This window comes from Cebus imitator, unplaced genomic scaffold, assembly GCF_001604975.1.
Source record: "Cebus imitator isolate Cc_AM_T3 unplaced genomic scaffold, Cebus_imitator-1.0 Scaffold24, whole genome shotgun sequence".
In the NCBI taxonomy this organism is placed as follows: Eukaryota; Metazoa; Chordata; class Mammalia; order Primates; family Cebidae; genus Cebus; species Cebus imitator.
This window is the reverse complement of record NW_016107339.1, coordinates 9,532,961-9,543,134: the sequence shown is the minus strand read 5'-3', so window position 1 is coordinate 9,543,134 and position 10,174 is coordinate 9,532,961. Positions and strand designations below refer to the sequence as shown.

Sequence of the window (10,174 nt, the reverse complement as noted above, 5' to 3'; positions counted from 1 at the left end):
TTAACCATTGTTCCTAAATGTTAACATTTCACATGTTCTCTTCATGAGTCTCTTTTTGTGTATGTACACATTATTCTTAAATTTCTTTCGAATAGGTAATGTATACAGATGGTACAAAACATAAAATATATTAAAAGTAAACAGTGAAACATAAATGTACCCCCTCCGCCACCCCAACACTTCTCTCCAGACCAACCCTGACTAGTTTCTTCTATATCCTGTCAGAAATATCCTATGCATTTACAAACATATATGAATGTGTGTGCTTGTCTATTTTTTTTTTTTTTTCCTTTTTTTGACACAGGGCCTCACTCTGCTGCCCAGGCTGGAGTGCGGAGATGGAATCATGGCTCACTGCAGCCTCAACCTCCAGGGCTCAGGTGATCCTACCACCTTGGCTTCCCGAGTAGCTGGGAATATAGGCATGCACCACCACGCCTGGCTAATTTGTTTATTTTTTTTATAGAGACAAGGTTTCATCTTGTTGCCCAGGCCGGTCTTCAGCTCCCAAGCTCAAGCAATCTGCCTGCCTTGGCCTCCCAAAGTGCTGGGATTACAGGCGTGAGTCACCCCACCTGGCCTGTATTAGTCCATTTTCACACTGCTATAAAAAAAAAGTACCCAAGACTAGGTAATTTACAAAGGAAAGAGGTTTAATTGACTCACAGTTCCACATGGTTGGGGAGGCCTCAGGAGACTTATAATCATGGTGGAAGGTGAAGGGAAGCAAGGACCTTCTTCACATGGCAGCAGGGGAAGGCAGTATATAAGTGCAGGAAAAACCATTTATAAAACCATCAGATCTCGTGAGAATTCACTCACTGTTCGAGAACAGCATGGGGAAACTGCCCCCATCATCCAATCACTTCCCTCCTTTGGCACATAGGGATTACAATTCAAGATGAGATTTGGGTGAGGACAGAGAGCCTAACCGTATCACCGCCCTTATCTATTGCATATATTTCATACACAGACACACTTTTTCCTTCATAAAAAGCACACTATCCTCACTGTTCTGTTACTTTTTCATATGACACAATATCTTGAAGGTCATTCCATATCAGTCCACCTGGATCATTTTCTTCACAGGTGCAGAGTATGCCAATGTTCGGATGTATGAGAGCTCATTTAACCAGCTCCCTATTGATGGAAATTTAGATAATTTCTAATCCTTTGCTACTACAGACAATGCTGTAATGAATATCCTTCCATACTGTATATCATCTGTGGAACCGATGACTGAGAGTCAAATTGCTGGGTAGAAAGATTTTTGCATTTTAAATGTTGACAGATATTACACTTTTCTTTTCGTAAAAGATGTACCAGTTTGTATTCCTGCTAACAGTTTGTGAATGTGTTTCCTATATCCTTTATGATATAGTATACCCTGTTTTTGTTCTTACTAATTGGATAGTTGAAAATGATATCTTAATGTAGTTTTATTTTTTATTTTTACCCTCATCTTCTTCGTGATGGCATGTAGCTTTATCTTTTATTTCTCTTATTATATTTTTATAAACATTTTTCATATGTTTAAAAGCCGTTGATATTTATTTTTCCATGAATTGTTTATTCATATTGGTGCCAATTTCTCTAATGCATTATTGGTTTTTCATTGATCTGTGGGAGTTCTTTGCAGAGGGAGAAAATTAACTTATTTTTTATAATATGTGAATATTTTTTTCACAGTATTTGCCTTTTGACTTGTTAATGATGAACTTTTTTGCCATTCAGTTTTATTTATTTTTTTAAAAATTTCCATATAGTTGAGTGTCTCCATCTTTTCTTTTGTGGCTTCTAATCATTTGTGATATATCTGGAAAAGCCTTGCCTAATCCAAGATTATTTAAAAATTATTCCGTGATCCCTCCTTCTTCTTCCTTTTTTTTAAAAGTAGAGGCGGGATCTCACCACGTTACCCAGCCTGGTCTTGAATTCCTAGGCTCAGTCAATCCTCCCGCCTCAGCCTCTCAAAGTGCTGGGATTACAGGTATGAGCCACCGCACCCAGCCTATCCCACGACAGACTTTCTCTTTCTTTCCCTCCCTCCCTACCTCCCTCCTTCCCTCCCTCCCTTCTTTCCTTCCTTCCTTCCTTTCTACCTTCCTTCCTTCTGTCCTTTTCTTTCCCTCCTTTTTCTGCAACCATGACAAATGAACTATTCCATGATTTCTTATGGCATTTGTTCAAACATACACAAAAGTAGAGGAATGTAATATCGTCAGTAATAGCCTGCAGTATCCTCATCAACTCCAGCAGTGATCAGAACACGGCCAGAGACAGTCTTTTTCATCTGTGTCCTATCTATTCTCCCTACTCTTCAATAATTTTGAAGTAAATCCCAAACAACGTGTAATTGTGTGATTTTGATTTGTAAAATGCTTATGCCTTTTAGCCATCTGGAATGCTTTTAGAGTTAGAGCTCTAACCATTTTTTGCAGATACCTAGCCCATTCTCCCAGCACAGTTTATTGAATAAACCATCTCTTCTCCCGTGATTTGAGTGGTGCCTTTATGATACACTAAATTCCCACACATATTTGAGTCTATTCCTGTTTATTCATTATTCTGTTCCACTGATTCATTGGTCTATATTCATGCCCCAATTCCATACTGTTCTGATGGCTGTAGCTCTACAGTGTATTTTGGTATCAGACTAGATTTTTCCCTAAAAGGTGATTTAGATGTAAGCCTCCCCTGGGGCTCAAAGACACTGTTTGAGAGTGAGGGCCTGAAATGAGGCAGGGTGGGCGGTTCTCCCAGGACATCCCATACACTTAGCTTTAGCCACAGCTGCGCCCATCAATCTGCTGAGATAAGGCATTGCCCTGGCAACCAGAGACTCAGGCCTAGTCCTGGCCGTGCCACTAAGGGCTGGGTGAACTCGAGCAGTCCATTTCACTCTTTGGAGCCTCTGCTTAGGAGGGCCTCCCTGCCAGCTCCAGCATTCTCCACTTCCAAGACACCAACCAGGGTAAGGGTGCCTTGGGGTGCCAGGCAAAATTGTGAAAGGGCCTCCAGTGGTCGCTTCCACAGGAAGTCCTGTAGATGAGCATAGGAGATTGGCTTGCTGGGGAACGGAAAGGGCAATTAAGCAAGACAAGACTGTTAACAGTCCCAGAGCTTGTGGGCTCCGCAGGGCAGTGCTCACCCCACCACCAGGTCCTGGGGCCCAGGGCTGCGTGTTCCACTGGGAGCCTTTGAGAGGTAGGAGCCATCCAAAGGTTACAATGCTTCTTTTTCTTTGCAAGGATGATGATGGGGGAGGGAGCTGGGGTCCCCATTTAGCTCATATGTCAAGGGTGCAAAGGGCGGAGCCCTCTTTCCCCCAGCATTTGGAGCTCTCTGCCTGGCTAAGGGAGGGGACAGGAAGGCATTTGGCCAGGAGGCTGGGGTAGATCACTACCGGTAAATGGCCGTGTGACCTAGGAGAATTCACGTGGCTTCTCAGAGCCTCAGTTTCTCTATTAGTTAGGAAGGGAGGAATGAGGATAAGTAGATTGGAACAAGACACTAGGTGGTCTCTCAGGCCCTCCAGTTTGGACAATTGGGGTTTAGCAACTATCACTATTATTTATAGCTATTGAAGCCAGCCGAGTGCAGAGCAGACCCAGTTCCAAGCGCCCTTTGGTGAGAGTGATGGAGACCCAGAGGCCCCAGGCAAGGCCCATGCCAGGTTGTAATCTGCCACTGTCCCCTCCACCCTTCTTCTCTGGCTTCCACTTCCTGGTGGGCGGCCTGTGGTGCCTGCTGCTTAACAGAATACCACATTTGGAGGGGAGTCCTGAGATGCCTGGGGGCAGGATTCATTTGCTCTCATGTCTGCCTTCAAACTTTATGCGATTTCTTAGGTGAGAGATGTGGGGAGAGGTGGTCGTGCTGAGGGGCTGTGTGTGTGTCCTAGCCATGAAGGGGTCCCCCGCTGTTTTTTGTTTTTTTGAGACAGGGTCTCGCTCTGTTGCCTAGGCTGGAGTGTAGTGGCAGGATCTCAGGTCACTGCAACCTCCACCTCTTGGGTTCAAGCGACTCTCCTGCCTCAGCCTCCCTAGTAGCTGGGACTACAGGCATATGTTACCACACCCAGCTAATTTTTTGTATTTTAGTAGAGATGGGGTTTCACCATGTTGGCCAGGCTGGTCTCGATCTCGTGATCATCCGCCTCGGTCTCCCAAAGTGCTGGGATTATAGGCATGAGCCACTGTGCCCAGCTGGGTCCCCCACTCTTAATGACATGAGGCATGAGGAAGCACTAAGAGGAATGTGGCAGAGGAGAGGGCACTGGCAGGGGTGGCCCTGCTGGCTGACTTGGAGGGATATGTGCTGAGCAGTGGCATTCGTACATGCGGCATGGAATGATGGAATGGCCGTGAGAGGTGCTGGGCCTGACTGAGAGGCTGTCTGTGGGGGAGTGGAGGGTGAGGGTGATGGCCAAGGAAGGCGTGTGTGCGTGGACGTTCGCATGTGTACATTTGTGGATGGACTGAAGGATGTCCTTGCTGTCTCTGAGGGGCCAGGCCTGGCCTGGAAGGGGCACAGGCTGTTTTAGGGTATGCTGTCAGGCCATGGGGGTGCTGTCAGGGATCTGAATATGAAGGTGTGCAGGGTGAGTGCACCATTTCACCTGATGGTGATAAGTGACTGATTTTGAGGTGGCAATGGCTGGAGGGCACCTGCTGCTTTCTGCCTCAGGCCACCTGACAGGCAAGGAGCGGGTGGCTGAGTGCCCCTCCTGGGAGAGAAGGATTGACTGGCAGAGAGGGCAGATGCTGAGGTGGGGCAGGCGAGCTATTTTCTTATAAAATGCCAGGGGACTGCTGGAAATGGGCTGTGGAGGTGCAGCTTGGCTAGGAACTCCCCGAAAGGAATGTCAAGAACCCCACATGTCCTAGGATGTGGCTGCAGGGAATTTCTTCCAGGATTCTAACTTCTTACCCTTGTGGGAGCCCGACAGGCAGCGATGTGACACATCACAGTGGACTTTGCTTTGGAGGCTTCTGCACGGGGAGTCTTATCTTGCTCCCTCAGCTGTCTTGTCTCTTTCACCGGAAGTACATGAGGCACTGCTCTAGTTTCCCAGTACCGTGACTGGGCGTCACCACAGGAGACAAGCCTGTCCACGCCCGCCCTGCCCCAAAGCCCCTTGTCCCACCGAGGGCTACTTCGCTGGGCATTTGTCATCCCCAGAGGGGCCTTCTGCCCAGAGTGGAGTCACCTCTCCAGGACGTGGCCTGGGGGAAGTCCATCCCATGACCATCCAGGAGAGCAGAATCTCGTGTAGTTCTACCACTGACATCACGGCGTGGGCAGGCCACTCTGCCTCTTGGAACCTCCCTCAGTATACTCATCTGTCAAATGGGATCAATTGTATCTGTATGGAATCTGGCTTTTATGTGTCTCAAGTAAAGATCACCTTTTTTTTTTTTTTTTTGAGATGGATTCTTACTCTGTCGCCAGGCTGGAGTGCAGAGGCACCATCTCAGCTCACTGCAACCTCCACCTCCTGGGTTCAAGCTATTCTCATGCCTCAGCCTCCCAAGTAGCTGGGATTACAGGCATGTGCCACCACACCCAGCTAATTTTTGTATTTTTGGTTGAGACGGGGTTTCACCATGTTGGCCAGGATGGTCTCGACTTTCTGACCTTGTGATCCACCCTTGGCCTCCGAAAGTGCTGGGATTACAGGCGTGGAGAATTCACCATTATGAATGTTGTCATTACCACCTTTACCCAGTAGTCACTGATGCCAAGCACACTCTTAAATGCTTTACATGGATTATACATTCAGCAAATATTTGCAAAGCACCAACTATATGCCAAGCACTATTCTAGGCACTTGGGATAGAACAGAGAACAAAATAGTAAACTCCCTGCTCACATGAGGGCTATATTTCAGCATGAGGAGAAGGGAAATTTACAACAAAATGAGTATTCTGGGAAGGTGACAGGTGCTGAGAGAAATTCAAACTGGAAAGGGAGGTGGGCCGTGCTGGGGAGCGGGAAGTGATATTTCAACTTTAATTATCTTGACTAATCGTCACAGCAACCCTGTGTGAGAGATATCAGTTCTGTTTCCAGTGAGGGAACAAGCACAGGGAGGCTGACTGACTTCCTTAAGATTGCACAGCCCACGGGCAGCAGAGCTGGGAGAAGCAGAGGTCTGTCTGACTTCAGAGCATGGGGACTGGAAGTCACTTTCTCCTGTGAGCCTCCTTTTCTGTATCTCCAGGTCACAGGCGTGGGACTGACCCTCTTCTAGTACTGAGGCTCAGTGAGTCTTTTTTTAATTTTTATTTATTTATTTATTTATTTATTTTTTGAGTCAGAGTCTGGCTCTGTTGCCCAGGCTGGAGTGCAGTGGTGTGATCTCGGCTCACTGCAACCTGTGCCTCCTGGGTTCAAGCAATTCTTCTGCCTCAGCCTCCACAGTAGCTGGGATTACAGGCGCCTACCACTACACCCAGCTAATTTTTGTATTTTTAGTAGAGACGGGGTTTCACCAGGTTGGCAAGGCTGGTCTCGAACACCTGACCTCAGGTGATCCACCCACCTTGGCCTCCCAAAGTGCCGGGATTATAGGCATGAGCCACTGTGCCTGGTCACTTTTTAATTTTTTTGAGACAGAGTGTCACTCCGTCACTCAGGCTGGAGTGCAGTGATGAATCATAGCTCACTGTAGCATTAACCTCCTGTACTCAAGTGATCCTCCCATCTCAGCCTCCCAAGTAGGTAGGACTGCAGGCACACCACCGCGCCCAGCTAGTTTTATTTTGTAGAGACAGGGTCTCATTATGTTGCCCAGGCTGGTCTTGAACTCCCGGGCTCAAGTGATCCTCTCGCCTCAGCCTCCCAAAGTACTGAAATTACAGGCCACCATGCCCAGCTTATTTTGCTGTTGTTGTTTTATTTATTAAGCCCCTTCTATTCTACAGGGAGTCTTCTTTGAGTGTAACCTACAAGGTTGGAACTGCCAGGCCCAACCCCATTAGCCACTGAAGAAGGGTCATAGGATCATGGAGGGAGGGGGCTCCCCTCTTCGGGGTATGGGGAATGGAGACAGATCGTGGCCTTCTAGGTGTGGAAGGCCTCTAGGCCCAAGGAGGGGTGCCTATCTGGTCATTGTTTCCATGGGGTGAATTAGGGGTGGGAGATATAGGGTGAGGGCCAGTTAGATTAGCATGAGGACGTCCCTATTCTAACCCGGGAATCTTATTCCTCATTCTTGGCTTTTAGGCCTCCCTGCTTTTTATTAGAAAGCCTTTTCTTTTGAGACAGTGTCTCGCTCTGTCGCCTAGGCTAGAGTGCAGTGTGATCTTGGCTCACTGATACCTCTGCCTCTTGGGCTCAAGTGATTCTCCCACCTCAACCGCCTCAGTACCTGGGACTGCAGGCACACACCACCATGCCCAGCTAATTTTTTGTGTTTTTGACAGAGATGGAGTTTCAGGCTGGTCTTGAACTCCTGGGCTCAAGTGATCCACCCGCCTTGGCCTCCCAAAGTGTTGGGATTACAGGAATGAGCCACTGCATCTGGCCCTGATATTTTTTGAGTCTATTCAGTTGTCTGGTAGAATATTCCACATTTTAGGGGTCAGTGAGTCAGAAGAGGAAGAGAGCCCACTACATATCCAGAGCAAGCCTGGGCACTATGAGGACATCAGGGTTAAGTGTAATCTCTCCTGCCCTGGAGTTCACTGTTGAGCTACGTCACCTCCCCCAGGAAGCCCTCTCTGACGCCCTGATCAGTGAGTTGCTCCTTTTCCAGTGCTTTCCCAGCACCTGACACACAGGCGTGCTGCCTCTTCTGTGCTGCACTGTAATTATGTTTGTGTCTCCTGCATGAGGCTGTGAGGGCCCCTAGGGGAGACCAAGAGTTAGTCACACCTCTACCTGCAGGACGGGGGACTCTGCTGGGGTATGCAGGGTGTGTCCTGCACAAGGGTGCCCAGACAAGGGGGTGCATGGAGACTGGAATTCTCTCCATATTCCACGTGTCAAACCATGAGCCCCAGCACTGGGCTGCATCTGCCAGCAGGAAGTACCTTTTCCTAATTCGCTTAAAGGAAACATGGATCGTGGCAGGTCTGCTTTGCACTGTACCGGCATTCAGTTGACGCTCAATAAATGCTTGTTGCTTAAGTGCATGATAGAAGGTGGGAAGGGTTAAGGCAGATGAAAGTCTTCAGAAGAGGTGTGCTGGTAACTATTCTCTGGTGGGGGCAGGAGACCTGATTCGTAACATTTGCTGGTTCCCACGGTGCCAATACCCCCAGGCTGATTCCAAGGCGTCGAGGCAGGAAGAGGTGTGCACCATCAGCTCTCAAAGCCCCTCATACTGGACTCCGGCACGCCACTGTGGTTTTACATTTATGATCTTAAAACTGCATCTGAAACAGACTTCGAGGTGGTGGGGGAGGAGAGAGAGAGAGAGAGAGAGAAAATGAGAATGTACTTCTGTTTGAAGTTTGGGGCCTCCTCAGGATGAGAAATTGCTTCATCCAAGTTCTGTGCAGCCTGTGCAGTTCTCCTTGCCCAAGAAGAGGCCGTGGGATGACCCCCTGGAATGAGCCCATGATGCCTAAAGCAGAGGCCTCTAAGCACTCCACTCAGCCTGTCTGTGGCTTTGGCCCCAACAGAGAACTCCCAGGGGCTGTCTCCTCCACCTCCTGGACATTAGCCTGGCTCTTCTGCCTCAATTCCTTCACACACACTGTTTACTGCCTCCAAATCCTACGTGCCTCCTGTAGAACCTGCCCACATCCCGTCACCGCAGGAAGCTGGCCTGCCTGTCTGGACATCAAGTCCTTCTCATCCCACAACTTTATGAGCCCCAGACTTGTTCCCCCAAGGCAGGCTCAGACCCTATCCCTTTCAGACCACAGCCTCTCTTTTTCTCACCCCAGGGGCCTCAACTGGATGAATCCCCACCCATCAACATCCTTATCAATTGACTGACTGAACTAAGACATTCAGTGACAGATGAATGAATAATGAATTTGAAACCCCTTTCTTAAGCACCTAATATGTGCTAAGGGACGGGGAGTAGCACGGACCTAGATACACAGTGATGCCCTCAGCCCGGGCAGCTCGGGGCCTGCCTTAGTCTCTTTTGTGCTGCTGTAGCAGATACCATAGAAGGGGAAGTTTACATAGAACGGAAATTTATTTCCTCGCAGTTCTGGAGGCTAGAAAGTTCAAGACTGAGGAGGCAGCATCTGGTGTGGGCCGTCTTGTGGTGTCTTCCCATGGTGGAAGGCAGAAGGACACAGATAACATGAGGGTCTGAGTCCATCCTTTTACAAGGAATTCATTTTATTATTATTTTTTTGAGGCAGAATCTCACTCTGTCACCCAGGCTGGTGTTCAATGGCACGATCTCGGCTCACTGCAACCTCTACCTCCCGGGTTCAAGCAATTCTCCTGCCTCAACCTCCCACGTAGCTGGGATTACAGGTACTTGCCACCACGCCTGGCTAATTTTTTGTATTTTTGGTAGAGACAGGGTTTTGCCATGTTGGCCAGGCTGCTCTCGAACTCCTGACCTCAGGTGATCCACCCGCCTCGGCCTCCCAAAGTGCTAGGATTACAGGCGTGAGCCACCGCGCCCGGCTGGAACGTACTTTTACAATAATGGCATTCATCCACTCACGAGAATGGTGCCCCCATGACCCAAACACTTCCCAACAGGCTCCACAGCTCAACACTGCCTCATTGGGGATCAAGTTTCCAACACACGAACTTTGAGGGACACATTTAAACCACAGCAGGGTTGAGACAAGGGGGCACTGAACCCAGCTTGAATTGGAGGGTGACCTCAGGGAAGGCTTCTTGGAGGAGGCAGCCTCTAAGGTAAGGAAGCAAAAGGTATTAAGTAGGTAAGGGGGTGAGAGAGCTGTGGAGTTTGGGGGCAAGAGAGCAGGGTGGGAGGGAGTCAGGAATTCCAGGAGCTGTGGCCGGTTCAGCAGCATTGCCATGGACCTCAAGGGCACAGGGGTAGAGTGGATGAAGCTGAGGCCATGTCATGTGGGTCCCTAAAAGCGCATAGGGGAGCTACTGATTCCATGCTGCGTGTGTTGAAGGACTAGAGACATGCTGCTGCTGAGAAAAGGCTGGAGGAGAGGTGAGACTGAGGGGGGAGGAGAGGTGAGACGGAGAGGGGAGGGAAGGTGAGACGGAG

General features: G+C 48.8%; 1 protein-coding gene across 1 annotated transcript in view; it reads left to right on the top strand.

Annotated features, from left to right (window-relative positions):
- Positions 1 to 3,120: 3,120 nt before the first annotated feature.
- Positions 3,121 to 10,174, top strand: part of RAB44 (RAB44, member RAS oncogene family) — a 36,304-nt gene continuing 29,250 nt past the window's right edge. The window contains exon 1 of the mRNA XM_017522592.2: positions 3,121 to 3,207. The gene's annotated coding sequence lies outside the window, so the exon portion shown is untranslated. The remainder of the gene's footprint in view (positions 3,208 to 10,174) is intronic.